The following is a 15,721-nucleotide window of genomic DNA, read 5'->3' on the forward strand; positions in this document are numbered from 1 at the left end:
TTAAAAGGTCTCTCTGATCAAGTTTCTTATCACTGTGGTATTTCAAATAGAGGCTTGGATAAAAGTCATTGGACATGGCATATAGCTATGGTTGTTTTTTTTTTTTTTCATAGACCTTGAAAAATAAATACAGATTCTTAGTTCCCAAACCCTAGAGATTCTGGCTCAGCAGGTCTATAGTGGGTCCCAGGAATCTATCTTTTTTTAAGACCCTTAGGTGATTCTGATACAATTGGTCTGTGGCCTGTAATTTGGGAACTCCTAGTATGATAAGACATTTACTCTACCATCTATATCACTGCTATAACTCCTCTGGACTTTGACAACTAACTTGTCTTAATAGTGTGAAAATACTAAGCAGTTGCTGTTTTTGGCAAGAATCAAAAGCATTCTGTGTATATTTTATTATTGTCTGGAAATTGTGCTGTATACATCTTTTTATCAGTAATATTTTTAATAAATATTTTAAATACACATCTCATTGCTTTGTGAAGACCAGATGGACTGTGTGTGTGTGTGTGTGCATGTGTGTGTGTGTGTGCATGTGTGTGTGTGCGCATGTGTGTGTGTGTGCGTGTTGGGTAAAGAGAGGAAGGGCAAAAGCAGAAGACCACTTACAAGGTTATTATAATAATCCAGATGATAGATAGTAACAGTGAAAGTGGTAGGAGTGGTCAGATTGTCAATATATTTTAAAGGTTTAGCCAAAAAGACTTATTGATCAATCACATGTGGCTTGTGATAAAAACAGAAGGCAAGGAAAGCTCTAAGGGTTTCGGTCTGAACAACTGAAAGAATGAAATCATTTTTTGCAAAAGTGAGAAGTACTGGAGGAGAAGCAGGTTTCAGGAAGGGAGGGTTGGAATTAAGGATTTGGCTTCGACAACATACAGTTTGAGGTTGCTATCAGACATCCAAGCGTAATTACTAATTGTGTATCATTGAAGAGACTGGAGATGTAAAATTAGAAGTCACTGTTATACAGATGTTATCCTCAGCCAGAGTGCCAGATGTGGTTGACAAGGGTGGATGGTAAGGAAAAGAAATACATGAATAGAGCCATGGGGCACCACAGTTTTGAGAGGTTGGGGCGGGGTGTGAGAAGGAACCAGCACTGGAGTCTACGAATACAGGTAAGAGAAAAACTCAGAAAGCAGTGTGTTGGAAAGCAAGTGAAGAAAATGTTTCAAGGAGGAAGAAGTGATCAACTCTGTCAAATGCTCCTCATAGTTCAAAGGGACATGGATGACTGAGAATCAAGCATTGCATTTGGCATGCAGAGGTCAGCAATGGCCTCAGTGAGAGCTAGTTCTGTGAAGTTAAGAGAATTACTGTTGTTTTTCTTTAAGATGGGATATGTTGCCAAAAATATTTCCCAGATTATGGGCATAAATAAAAAATGAAAAAAAGTAATTATTCAAAAAAAAGTATGTCCCTGAAGAAAGCAGAGATAAGACCTTTTGCATAAGTTAGGGGCACTGGCCTTACTTAGAAGCAAGGACAGCTCTTTACTGGGAAGTAAGCAGTGTTATAAACTCAGATGTTGACAGGTCAACAGTGTAGAATTTCTGAAAGTTTTCTTCTGCTGGCTTCTATTTTTCTCTGCAAAATAGTAAATAAAATTAATGACTAAGAAGACAGGGAGGAGAAGAGTAGCTGGTTCAGGAGAGAGAAAATATTACCAGTATTACTGGTATAGAAGCTCTTAGCAAATGTTCAGACTTTAAGAATAAGGTGTATCTTGGGACGCCTGGGTGGCTCAGTTGGTTGAGCAGCTGCCTTTGGCTCAGGTCATGATCCCAGCGTCCTGGGATCGGGGAGCCTGCTTCTCCCTCTGCCTCTGCCTGCCATTCTGTCTGCCTGTGCTTGCTCTCTCTCCCTCTCTCTCTCTGACAAATAAATAAATAAAATCTTTAAAAAAAAAAAAGAATAAGGTGTATCTAATTTTTCTGACATTTTACAAAAAGGAGTTTCTGGTTCTGTTATGATGTATTTATATATTATGTTTTGCTTGTAACATTTGTGTTTATAAAATGTGTATATTGGAGGGTTGAAGCCAGTGACAAGAGGAGATGAAAACACAAAAGAAAGACTGAAAAATTGATCCATTGAGGCCCTAAAGGGAATGAGAGGATATGGGATTTAGAACACAAGTGCACAGATTAGTCTCAGACAGGAGGGAAGGGAATAAAGACAGGAACAAGTGTAAATGTGCATATAGGGAGGGCTTTTAAACCTGATAGAATCACTTTCTCCATACCTACAGCTGAGAATAATGAAGTCCATGGGGGCAGGGTAGTCAAGCTAAAGAAAACAATGTAAATGAGCAGCTGTGGGAATAGAAGAGTGTGCTGCAAAAGAGCGTGCCAAGGATTGCCAAGTGTCACTCAGTATCTAACCAAGCTTGGGTAGTAGATATCTTGGGATTCAATAGCTCACAGGGTTGTATGATTTTCTCCAACATTTCCCTGAGGTTAAAGGATAAATATCTGCTTATATGGAAGTCAGTCAGCCCCTTCCCCAAAAAGAAGCACTGGGAGAAGCAAATGTGGCTGTCTAATGTAAGTGTAATTCTTGTGGAATATTAAATACACGTTCATTGATTTACTCATTCCACAAAAGGTTACTGAGATCTTCTATATGCTAGGAGCAAAACTAGAGTCTGCAGTCGAATAGAAGCAAGACATTAGTAAAATTAGCTCACAAATAAATGGAAAATGGCAAAAGTGAAGCTTGCCACTGGGAAGGCAAGGAGGAAGGAACTATAGCAGCATATAATAGTGATTTTTTTTTTCTCATGGTAGGAGGGAAGCCAAGATTATTCAAAGATCTGAAGACTGAGTAGGAGTCCCTTGGAGGAAAAGGATGTGGGAACTGTACCCTGGGCAAAGAAAACAACAAATGCACAACCTGGAGGCTAGGGAAAGCATAGTCCTGAGCACTGGCAAGAGAAAGGACAAAGTGAGACAATAAATGTAAATAGAGTGGGCCTTGAGGTCCGTGTTCAGTATTTTCCCTGTATCCTTAGAGTGAAGGAAACCACTGAATTTATCAGCAGGAGAGTCTGCTGGTGGGATGTGCATTTCCCAAAGACCATCTTGGGTGTGAAGGTGGATGTCTGGAGGTTCTGCAGGAGCCCCTATGAGATGATAGGGCTGAGACTGGTGAGAGAGGGGGCAGTGGCAATGGAGGCAGAAAAGTGAATGGATTCAAGAGATCACTGGAGGTCAACACTTGTTAGTGCCTTATGGTAGACTAGATAAAAAGGGTAGAGGAGAGAGGGGGCAGAACACCCGATTTCTGGCTTGTTCAACAGGCTTGGTGGTGTGGCTTTGGGAAGTGGGTAGGAAAATGAGTTCAGTTTTTGACATATTCAAGTTGACATAGTCACAGTAGAAATCCTTACATAATTTGCTTGGTATTAAAATAATAAAAATCAATACAGTTGTTGATGATGCTAAATATAATGTACATTCTAGGATTTGGTTCTGATATTACATATGTGTCCAGATTTTGCCTTTTCTATCATCATTTATGAGATATATTAAATGACAGTCCTCTTATCTGCAAAGACATGTCATGGCATGATAACAAGTTTTCTACTGGGGAACTAAAAGTTAACACCATTTTATGGGTTAGGAAGTTGCAGGGGAAGGAAGAACAGGAGCATCTTACAGAAAATGGATACTGCAGTCCTAAACATCTCAGCAGTTAATAAAGTCAACATACTCTAGGCCAATTACTTAGCCGCTCCAAACTTAAGTTTATTCACTTTTGAATGCCACACACAAAAGCAAGAAGAAATGGATTGAATTCAAAATGTCTTCTAGTTATAAAACTAGAATAAAAAAGAATTACTTGATAACATAAAGTATACAATAAATAGCCCAGGCTTATATTCTGAATTCTTAGATTTCTGAGTTAATATATGAAGTGAGAGCTCTTCCACATTGCCCCATTGAAAAAAATAACAAGCAGAAAGACACACGCTCCCAAGTGAATAACTGAAAAGCTTAAAATAAAGGCAATACAGTCAAGATACCTAAGAAAGAATAGGAAAAAATGGTAATTTGTATTATCAAAAAAACCATGATTGAAGAAATGAGTTACATACTTTTTAAAAATGCCAAGACTAAGACCACCAAATAAACAGGGACTAAAAGGATATTGAAAAGAAGAATAAAAACAGTAGAAGAAAGATAAGTGTGAGGTATTGACATTGATAACAATAGAAATTTAATAGCTCCTGATATGCTGTATTAAGGCAAACCAGATTTTTCTGAGTGTTATTATAATCTGAACAGTTTATAACATTTATTATTTTTTCCTGAGTATTTAAATAATGTATATAATTTTTAAAATGTTAAAATTAAATAAAATGTAAAGAAATAATGGTCCTAATTCCACTTGCTCCAGATACTAAATTTTTTTTATATTTCCTTTTACTTTTTTAAAACCATTTTGAGGATCAATAACTTTTATAAATATAAGATTAGAATACATAGCACATAAAATTCTGTGCACTGCTCTAAAAAATTTTTAAACCTTTATAGTAAACATTTCTATTTCCTAAATATTTTTCAGAACATTATTTTTGTGCATAATTAGCAAATAATAATGTAGGCATTTCATAATTTATTAAACTAATATCCTATGTTTGGGAACTTTATAGTTTCTTATTTCTCACTATTTTCTTTAAGATTTTATGTATTTTTGTGAGAAAGAGCGAGCACAAGTGGGAGGCAGAGGCAGGCGGAAAAGCAGATTCCCTGCTGAGCAGGGAGCCTGATGTGGGGCTTGATTCCAGGACCCCAAGATGATATTCTGAGCCCAAGGCAGACGCTTAACCAACTGAGCCACCCAGGTGCTCCTCTTAATTCTCATTATTATTAATGACATAATGAAAATCTTTAAATGAATATTTGTTTGCCTCTCTGATTATGTAAATCATACTACAAATATGTTGCATCAAAAAACATGAGCTGCTTTAACATTTTTGTATATATTTTATTTTCTTTTTATTCTAATGTAATTGAGGAATAATTAACAAATAGAATTTCATATATTTATAGCATACAATGTGATGATTTGATGTACATATACGTTGAGAAATGATTATCAAGATCAAGATGATTAACACATCCATCACCCCACATTATTAGATGACTGTGTATGTGTGTGTTTTGTAAGAACACTTAAGATTTACTCTAAGCAACTTCCAATATACAATACCATATTATTAACTATCGTCACATGCTGTACATTAGATTCTCAGATTTTATTTTTCTAGTTGAAAGTTAGAAATCCCCTTTGACTTGTATCTCCTCATTTTCCCTTCACCCTGCCCCTGGCAACCACCATTCTATTTTCTATTCCTATGAAATCAGTTTTGGTTTTGTTTTTTTTTTAAGATGCCACATGTAGTTGATACCATACAGTATTTGTCTTTGTCTGGTTTATTTCACTTAGCATAATGCCATCCAGATTTACTCGTGTTATCACAAATGGCAGAATTTCTTCTATTTTATAACTGAACAATATTCCTGTGTGTGTGTGTGTGTGTGTGTACACACACACCTGCTACACACACCTGCACACACCTTCTTTATCCATTCATCTGTCAAAGGACATTTAGGTCATTTCCATATATTGGCTCTTGTGAATAATGCTGCAATGTATCATGGCAGTGCAGATATCTTTTTGAGATAAGATTTTATTTTCTTTGGAAATACACCCAAGAATGGGATTGCTGGATAATATGGTAGCTCTCTTTTTAGTTTTTCAAGGAAACGCCATAGTGGTTTCCATGTGGCTGCACCACTTTACATTCCCACAAACAATGCACAATGGTTCCCTTTCCTTTACATCCTCATCAACTTTGGTTATTTCTTGTCTTTTGATAATAGCTATCCTAACGGGTGTGAGCTGATATCTCAATGTGGTTTTTATTTGAAATTCCCTGATGATTAGTGATGGTGAGCATGTTTTACATGTACCCATTGGCCACTTTTATGTTTTCTATGGGAAAATGTCCATTCAGTTCCTTTGCTTATTTTGTAATTGTATTATTTGCTTTTTTGCTATTGAGATTTATGAGTTGTTAATACATTTCAGACACGAACCTTTTATCAGATATATGGTTTGCAAGTGTTTTCTCCCATTCTATAGGTTGTCTTTTCAATTACTTGTTTTCTTTGCTGTGCAGAAGCTCTTTACTTTGATGTAGACCCACTCATTTTAGCCTTTGTTGCTTGTGCTTTTGGTGCCTGATTCAAAAAATCATTGCAAAGACCAATGTCAAGGAGCTTACCACCTATGCTTTCTTCTAGGAGTTTTATGGTTTCAGGTCTTATGTTTAACCCATTTCGAGTTAATTTTTGTGAGTGGTATAAGATAGAGGTCCAGTTTAGTCTTTTGCATGTGGATATCTAGTTTTATTGAAGAGACCATCTTTTTCCCACTGTGTATTCTTGGTGCCCTTGTCAAAGATTAATTGACTGTGTATGCATGGGTTTATTCTGGGCTCTCTATTCTGTTCCATTGGTTAATGTGTGCCTGTTTTTATGCTAGCACCATGCTTTTTTTTTTTTTTTTTTCTTACTACTTTAGCTTTGTAATATAGTTTGAAATCAGGAAGTGTGATGCCTCTAGTTTTGTTCTTTCTCAAGATTGCTTTGGCTATTCAGGATCTTTTGTGGTAGCATACGAATTTTAGGATAGATTTTTCTATTTCTGGGGTAATGCCATTGAAATTTTGGTGCGGATTGCATTATATATCACCTTGGGCATGGATACTTCAACAATATTGTTTCTTCCAATCTAAGAACATGACTTATCTTTCTATTTACTTATGTCTTCTTCAGTTTTTTTCATCAATGTCTGATAGTTTTCAGGTCTTTAACAACCTTGATTAAATGTATTCCTAAGTATTTTATTGTTTTTGATGCTACTGTAGATAGGATTGCTTTCTTAATTTCTCTTTCAGATAGTTTCTTGTTAGTGTATAAAAACACGACTGATTTGTGTATGTTGATTTGGTATCCTGCAACTTTACTGAATTTATTTATAGTTGTAACAGTGAAGACTTTAGTGTTTTCCATATACAAGATCATGTCATTTGCAAATAGATGGTTACTTCTTCCCTTCCAATTTGGATGCCTTTCACGCTCCCTGGTGGTCTAGTGGTTAGGATTCGGCGCTCTCACCAATTTGGATGCCTTTCATTGTTTTTTTTCTTGCCTAATTGCTCTGGCTAGACCTTCCAGTACTATGCTGAGTAGAGGTGGAGAGAATTTGTTAAGACTTTTTCCATGGTCTAACATATCTTATCTAGAGAATGATCCATGTACACTTGAGAAGAATATGTATTTGGGGGCCTGTTGGATGGAATATTCTGATGTCTATTAGGTGCATTTGGTCTAAACTGTAGATCAAGTCCATTGTTTTCTTATTGATTTTCTGTCTGGATAATCTATCCATTGTTTAAAGTGAGGTACTGATGTCCCCTATTATGATTGCATTGTTGTCTATTTCTACCTTCAGATTTCTTAATAATTGTTGAATATGCTTAGGTGCTCCAATATGGGGTACATACTTATTTAAATTGTTGTATCTTCTTGATGGATTGACTCCTTTACAGTTGTATAATGACCTTCTTTGTCTCTTGTTAGAGCTTTTGACTTAGAGTCCATTTGTCTGATACAAGCATAGCTACTCCTTCTCTCTTTTGGTTTCCATTTGCATGGGAAACCTTTTTTTAATCCTCTCACTTTCAGCCTGTAAGTATCTCTAAAGGTTAAGTGAGTCTCTTGTAGTCAGATATAGTTGAGTTTTTAAATCCATTCAGCCATTTATGTCTTTTAGTTGCAGAATTTAAGCCATTCAAATTTAGAGTAATTTTGTTTGTTTATTTATTTATTTAAAAAAATTTTTTTTCAGTGTTCCAAAATTCATTGTTTATGCACCACACCCAGTGCTCCATGCAATACGTGCCCTCCACAATACCCACCACCAGGCTCACAGCCCCCCCCACCTCCTGCTCCAAAACCCTCAGTTTGTCTCTCAGAGTCCACAGTCTCTCATGGTTTGTCTCTCCCTCCAATTTTCCCCAACTCACTTCTCCTCTCCATCTCCCAAGGTCCTCTGTGTTATTCCTTATGCTCCACAAGTAAGTGAAACCATATGATAATTGACTTTCTCTGCTTGACTTACTTCACTCAGCATAATTTCTTCCAGTCCCGTCCATCTTGATACAAAAGTTGGGTATTCATCCTTTCTGATGGAGGCATAATACTCCATTGTATATATGGACCATATCTTCTTTATCCATTCATCCGTTGAAAGACATCTTGGTTCTTTCCACAGTTTGGCGACTGTGGCCATTGCTGCTATGAACACTGGGGTACAGGTGGTCCTTCTGTTCACTACATCTGTATCTTTGGGGTAAATACCAGTAGTGCAATTGCAGGGTCATAGTGTAGCTCTATTTTTAATTTCTTAAGGAATCTCCACACTGTTTTCCAAAGGGCTGGACCAATTTGCATTCCCACCAACAGTGTAAGAGGGTTCCCCTTTCTCCACATCCTCTCCAACACTTGCTTAGTGTCTTGTTGATTGTGGCCATTTTAACTGGTGGAAGGTGATATCTCAATGTGGTTTTGATTTGAATCTCCCTGATGACTAATGATGATGAATATTTTTTCATGTGTCGGTTAGCCACTTGCAAGTCTTCTTTGGAGAAGTGTCTGTTCATGTCTTCTGCCCATTTTTTTGATGTTATTATCTGCTTTTTGGGTATTGAGTTTCAGGAGTTCTTTATAGATCTTGGATATCAGCCCTTTGTCTGGAGTTTCATTTGCAACTATCTTCTCCCATTCTGTGGGTTGCCTCTTGTTTTGTGGACTATTTCCTTTGCTGTGCAGAAGATTTTGATCTTGATGAAGTCCCAAAAGTTCATTTTCACTTTTGTTTCCTCTGCCTTTGGAGACATGTCTTGAAAGAAGTTGCTGTGGCCAATGTCAAAGAGGTTACTGCCTATTTTCTCCTCTAGGATTTTGAAAGATTCATTGATAGAGTAATTATTGATGGATAAAGAGGTACTATTGACATTTAGTTCATTGTTTTCTGATTGTTTTATAGTTCCTTTGTTTCTTTCTCTCTCCCTTACTGTCTTTCTATATGAACTGATTATTTGTTTAGTGTTAGCCTTGATTTTGTCTTTGTTTTTTCTATTGATTATAGATTTTGCTTTGTGATTACCATTAGACTTTCATAATACATCTTATAGTTTAAACAGTCTATATTAAGCTGATAACAATTTACTTCAATTGTATAACAAAGTTTTTACACATTTACTTACCAGAGATAAAGGTAGAGAGAGATGATGATGTGTTGATGGGGGGAACAGGCCCCCCTACCCTACATTTTGTGGGTTAGTCTAGCATTTTGTATTTTTCTTAGTCATTGCACTCATCTTATGTTTTTACCCAGAAACACACACAAATGAAAATCCCAATGTATAAACCTAGAAAATAATTTTAAAAACAACTACTTTTATTTGCTTTACCTTAAAAGCCTAGGGGATTTATATAGTATGTCATGCAGAGACCTTTCCAACAACAACAACAAACAAACAAACAAACAAAATAAAACAACAAAAAAAAAAACACTTTAGATACTTGTGTATATCTTTAAAACTTCCCACTTTAAGCAGCTACAAAATTTCTCTCAGTCCCTTTACTGTCTATGTGCTCCATTTTCAGCTCCTCCCCCTCCATTTTGCCACTCTGCTTGGGACCCCACTTCCTACACTCAGCTGTAGCTGTGGAATCTGGTCTACTTTACTGAGGATCGTCCCTTATAGGGAACAGCCATCCAGAATTCTGAGGAAAAACCTTTCCACCTTGTAAAACACATAACTATTAGTTCAGAATCCAATTTAACTGCTAGACCAAAAGCTCCATGTGAACTAGCATTTTGTTTACCCATTATTTTATATCCATCATCTAACATAGTATGGAGCACATAATTAAGCCCAATTAATATTTGTTGAATGAATGAATGCTTGGAGTTTTCTAGTGTACAGTGGAAGGGTAAAGATTATGGCCAGAATAGAAAAGGAAAAAGATAGGGCCAAAGAAAAGGGGAAGGCAAGGGGGAAAGGGTATATTACTGGAAAACTTAACCAGCATCCTTTAGTTAAGGTGAAGAACCTCCATTTTCTGACCTATCCTTTTCTCATCTTTCTGGAGATCCATTCATCTGCTGAGCTGTGAACATGGCAAGACCAAGAAACCTTCCAGGTTCTCAAACACAAGTAGCTGCTCCCTGCCGGGTGCCCTCCAATCTCTCACTAACTGCTATTGCTGTTGTCTGTCAACATATTCCTATGGAAAAAGATATCTGCAAATGTTAGAGAATATCCTGATAGAGACTGTCCTTCTGAAATCACAAGAATTAAAAGGGCTTCATATTTCTTTCCTTTTTTTTCCAGATAAAGTCTGTTTTATTAAGTAACTCATCCATGTAATTACTGGGGCCACTATAAACAGAAAAAAGAAAGGGAGTTTTATTTCTTGGCCTCTTCCTCCTTGGACAGAATCTTAAAAATTTCCTCCTTCTTGCCCTTAAGATGTGCTTCATAGTGTTTGCATGTTTTCTCGGTCTTAGATTTGCAGGCCTCAGCTTGGTGAGCCAGAAGCTTCTTCTGAACCTTGTCTAACTTCAGTTTGTGGATGTGTTCCAGGAGACTCTGCTTGCTTTTGAATATGCTACCCTTTACTTTCAAGAACAGGTTGTGATACACAGCAGTCAATCTTCTTAGATTCTTGGTATCTTCTGAGCAGTTAGTGCAGAATTCTCATCTTCTTCAACCAGGTTACCTTCTCAGGCATTCAAGACTTGGCAGTACCTTTTCTCTTATCAATGTCCATATGCCTGCCCTGTGGTGGGCCAAAGTGTTTTTCTGGCAGCAGTTCCAGGAATGGACAGGCTTCCAGATGATCAGCCCCATCTTTGATCAGTTTCTGGATCTGCTGAGAGGAGTTGGCATTGGTGGTTTCGCTCGTTTCATTGGGGGTCCAGCCAGACCTTTGTTTTGCCATAGTGGAGGACACTAGAGGCAAGCCTATTCTGAAACCCGAGCATGCTCATGGCTGTGGGTGCAGTGGCAAAAGGAAAGCAAAAGGCCTTTGTGTTTCAAGAGAGTCCTTTAGACAAAAAGAGGGCAGATGTCCAAGGCATTTGTTTGTCAAGAACAAATACTTGTGGTTTTGTCCATTATTGAGGTCTTTTGAATCTATTTGCATGGAGAAAGAATTCTGAGTTTTTCTTGTTAGAAAACACATAGGAATAACTGATGATATTCAGTGTCATCTAACTGTGAGAAAGAAAAAAAATGGGGAATATTCTATGTAGGGAATTCTGTTTTCTGGAAGGCAGGGTTTAGTTTTAGTTTTTGTTTTTAGCTATTGCAAGAAAAGAAGATACAATTTGTTGTGCTTTGACATTTGCTTTGACAAATGTAATAATCTGAATTTAGTTTTCAGTCAATTCCACTTAATTTGTATCTTAAAAGTCCTAAAATTGGCTTAGAAAAAGTCATCACTCCCGGTATATCCTCAAATAATAAACACAAACATATGGGGAAGAAAAGATAGCCACCAATAATTTTTTTAAAAAATTATACTCCTTCTTTATCACCAGTAACAGTAAGAAATAGAACAAAATAACCCAATATAAGACAAAATATTATGGAGTTGTACCCAGTTTGAGTGGAGAGAAGGGGTAGTTCCCTGGCATTCCCAGCTGTCTACATTTCAGAATTGATTAGTAATAATAGAGGTATTCTCATGAATCTAACACATATTTTTAAATCATTTTTTCTATGTGAGAAACATATCTTTCTCCCTCTTTAAAACCAGAGCACATAGTCTTAATGCTCAAACGGTGCCAATTATTATGCTCAAAATAAGCCTCATTTAATTTAAAAAAACACTTCTACCTGAATAGGATTAATATGAGGTTATGTAAGAGGAAGAAAAAGGGAGAAAACTATGGAATATAGGAGAAAATCTTCTACAGCATGTCAGTTTAACACATACAGAAATAATGGGTTATGTTTGAACCTCTGCAGGAACTTGGTGGTTAAACATCTATAGAACGTACCAAACAGATTAGTCCATGTGTTCACTGACACCAATTCTTCCCAGATATCTTAACACCTCATGCAAGCTCTCAGAGATTCAAGTATATTCTCTAAATTTTAACTAGCCCCAGATATTAGTGGAAGGAAGCACCTGCTTGATTGTGTGGGAAAATATTAATTTAGGGTATTTTGCATTGTGTCATTGCCTACTCCTCCTCATACATGAATTTTGCATTAGGATCAGCCTGTTGTAACATGAGACACTTGGCTCTAACGCATAATAGTGAAAAAACTAACTGTTTCCCAAGGGAGGTTCACATAGCATGACTGTTATTACAAGACCTAAGCAAATCACTTTGGTAAGTAATATTCCCTGGAATAAATAACTATTGAAAAAAGATATCTAGGTTTATTAACTGAGCTAATGAAATAATATATCATAGTGACTTGGGAATCTAAATTTGTTTGTTTTCTTTAAAAAAAAAAATTGTAGTGGGCTGAATGGTGGCCACAAAATAGATATGTCTATGTCCCAAACCCTAGAAGCTGTGATATTACCTTATTTGGAATTTGCAATACATTTGCTAATGTAATTAAGGATCTTGAGAAGATAATTTTGGATTATGTAGGTGGGTCCTAAATTCAACAACAAGTGTCTTTATAAGAGACATAAAGGAAAGAAATCAAACACATAGAAGAAAAGGAAATATGAAGACAGAAGCAGTGATGCAGCCACAAGTCCAAGAATGCAGATGGCCAGCAAAATCTGGAAGAGGCAAAGAATAATTCTCTTCTAGACCCCCAGAGAAAGCACAGCCCTGACAGATTTTGAACTTACAGTCTACAGAACTGTAAGAAAATAAGTTTCTGCTGTTTTTAACCACCAGTTTGTGGTGATTTGTTACGGCAGCCCTAGAAAACTAATACAGCCATCTAGATTACTCTGTATTTTAAACTTGTTTGGAGAGCTATTCCAGCTATAGAGAAAACTCCTGGACATGTCCTCAGGATAGATGGCTTCTTATAATACAGGTTCCACCCAGAACTAACTGTGTGACCTTGAACAAGAATCTTAGTCTCCTGTTAATCAATTTCTATATGTGCAGTTGGACTAGATGATCTTAAAGCTTCCTTCCAAATCTAAAATTTACATTTCAAGTAATAACTGACAGTACAACACTGAAATAGGGACAAGGATAGATAGCATTTTGTAAACATAAAGTCTCACACATACATACCAGGTCTCAAATACACACACACACACACATCACACACCCCCACTCCCCTTTACACACCATACTCCCACCCACACATATTCTTACAAAAAAACCTTTTGGGTTTGCGTTATGAGAGAGGGAAGAAGAAACATGATTAGCTATAACTGCTATCATGTATATGCCAAAAGTTGTTTCATGTAATCCTTATGATAAATGTGCTACTGTAGCAGTCTGGATCCAATCAGGAGACAGAAATGGCACAGTAGTTTAAATGGGGGAAGTTGATAAAAGAATAACTGTAAGGTCAGAAGAAACCCTGTATAGTATCCCAAGGCTGAGCGAGAGTATCCAAGGAAGGACAAACTTAAAGGAAGGTCAGAACTTGTTGGAGTAGGTGTGTTTTAGTCATAGGACAGCAGAGAAATTTGCTGATTTGGCCAGGCTGGGGCAGGTCTGGAGCTGCTGGGCAGAGTGCAGGCAGAGAGAACACCTTCCAGAGTGCAGGCAGAGAGAAGGCTCTCAGCAACTGACCAGGGGATGTAATGGGAGTCTAGGTGCTGGCCAAGGCAGAGGCCTTCTGAGTTTTAGAGATGCAGGAGACCTGCAGAAGGAACACTACCTGCTATGTGATGCTCTGCTTATGGTGGCCCCATGCAGGCTGCATAGAGCTCTGAGTTCCATGTGCAGAGGTCTGCAGAAAGGATATCATCACCCAGAGCTTCAGAATCACAGAAAGATGGTATTCTGGGTCTGTGCCTGAGGCAGGCTCCACCAGATGTCCTCACATCCACACTGCTGATCTCCCCAGCCCACACCAGAAATCCCCAGAAACCTCTTCCTCCTCAATGTCCTTCTAATATCCTCTATCAAGAAAACTTAACATTGTACCCAATTTAATGCTTAAAGAAATCCCTTTATCACAGAGCATATATTAAAGGATTCATATGGAACTGAGAAACAGTAACTTGATAACTGACACACTTACAGAATAATTATTATCTCTAATCACACATGGGAACACCAATGCTCAGAGAAGTGAATACAGCCACTAAATTGCAGAGCTAGAAATTATACCCAGAGCCATAAATGGTTGATAATTCCTGAAACTAGGTTCTAACCACACCCCAAGATGAAAGTGTGATGAAAATTGCCCACTTAAAGTATTTTATACTTAATTGTACTTCATATGATCATATGGTAAAACTTCTCTGATGAGACTTTATCTGCACCCATTTTGTTAAGAAAAAGAAATGAGATCACTCACCCCTATGTTTTCTACCCTTCCCTTACCCTCCAGCTGGGACAAATGTCTCCTTCCTTTCTTAAATATCCTCCTCTTCTTAGCAAAGACACCCTAGACTTCTTTACAGCAAACACCACACTCTACTGTAATTATCTGCTACCTGTGTGTCCCTTACCCTAAAGCTCCTACCTTCCCAATTGTGGAGGCGGAGTTTTAATCATTCGAGTAGGTCTGTGCCCTGGCTCATAAAAGATGTTTAATGTAAGAGAATTGAACCGCATGAAAGAGAACAGATCCATATCAAGGATTTACTCAAAAGGTCATTTCTAGCATATAACTTGGGTTCAAATACTGCTTATCAGGTGGTTAAATGACACACACCAGTTAGTCCCATGGGATCCTTCATGGCATGGCATATAAGATCTACCATATGAAAAGGAGAAATGAATTTCCAAAGCCATGTCCTGGAGGAAGGCCCAACATATTTGAAAAGACTAGCCCAAATAACAACAGTAATCAAGGGCAAGGAGGAAAGTATCAGAAGAAATGAAACTGGGAACATGTAGTTAAAAGACTTGAAGATTGGAAACCGAGGAGAGATAATTCAGAAGAATTTTGTGAGCAGGTTAGACAAATTAGCCCAGTGTGACACACCTCTGATATCTTTCTTAATACCCTCTTAGCGCACGTTTGTGGAGTTGCACTGAGCTGATTTAAAGGTCTGGAATGGCACATTCAGCAAATCCTCCAATATTATAACAATCTGATTGGCTCACTGCCTCTGAAGAGTCTCACACTGGTGTCTACAGTCATTTACATGTTCAGATTTGAGCCTACTCAAAACTAAGCAGGTCAGGTCCACAGCCTTAGGCAAAGTTCTGGGTGAAATCCTCATCCTTATAGCAAGTAACTCTTTACCCAAGTAATTTCCTAAAATTATTAGGCATTTTTACTCTTTTATTTTAATTGAGATATAACTAACATATAAGTTTCAGGTGTCATATTAGTTTTGGGTGTCCAGCAATTTTATCTGATGTATGTATATTTTGCTAAATAATCAGCACAATATTAGTTAATGTCCATCACCAAGCATAGTTAGCTTTTTTTCCCCTTGTG

General features: G+C 37.3%; 1 pseudogene; it reads right to left on the reverse strand.

Annotated features, from left to right (window-relative positions):
- Positions 1–10,567: 10,567 nt before the first annotated feature.
- LOC125101902 (60S ribosomal protein L19-like) lies at positions 10,568–11,151 on the reverse strand (annotated as a pseudogene).
- Positions 11,152–15,721: the final 4,570 nt, after the last annotated feature.

The sequence above is a fragment of the Lutra lutra genome, chromosome 6 (genome assembly GCF_902655055.1).
Source record: "Lutra lutra chromosome 6, mLutLut1.2, whole genome shotgun sequence".
In the NCBI taxonomy this organism is placed as follows: Eukaryota; Metazoa; Chordata; class Mammalia; order Carnivora; family Mustelidae; genus Lutra; species Lutra lutra.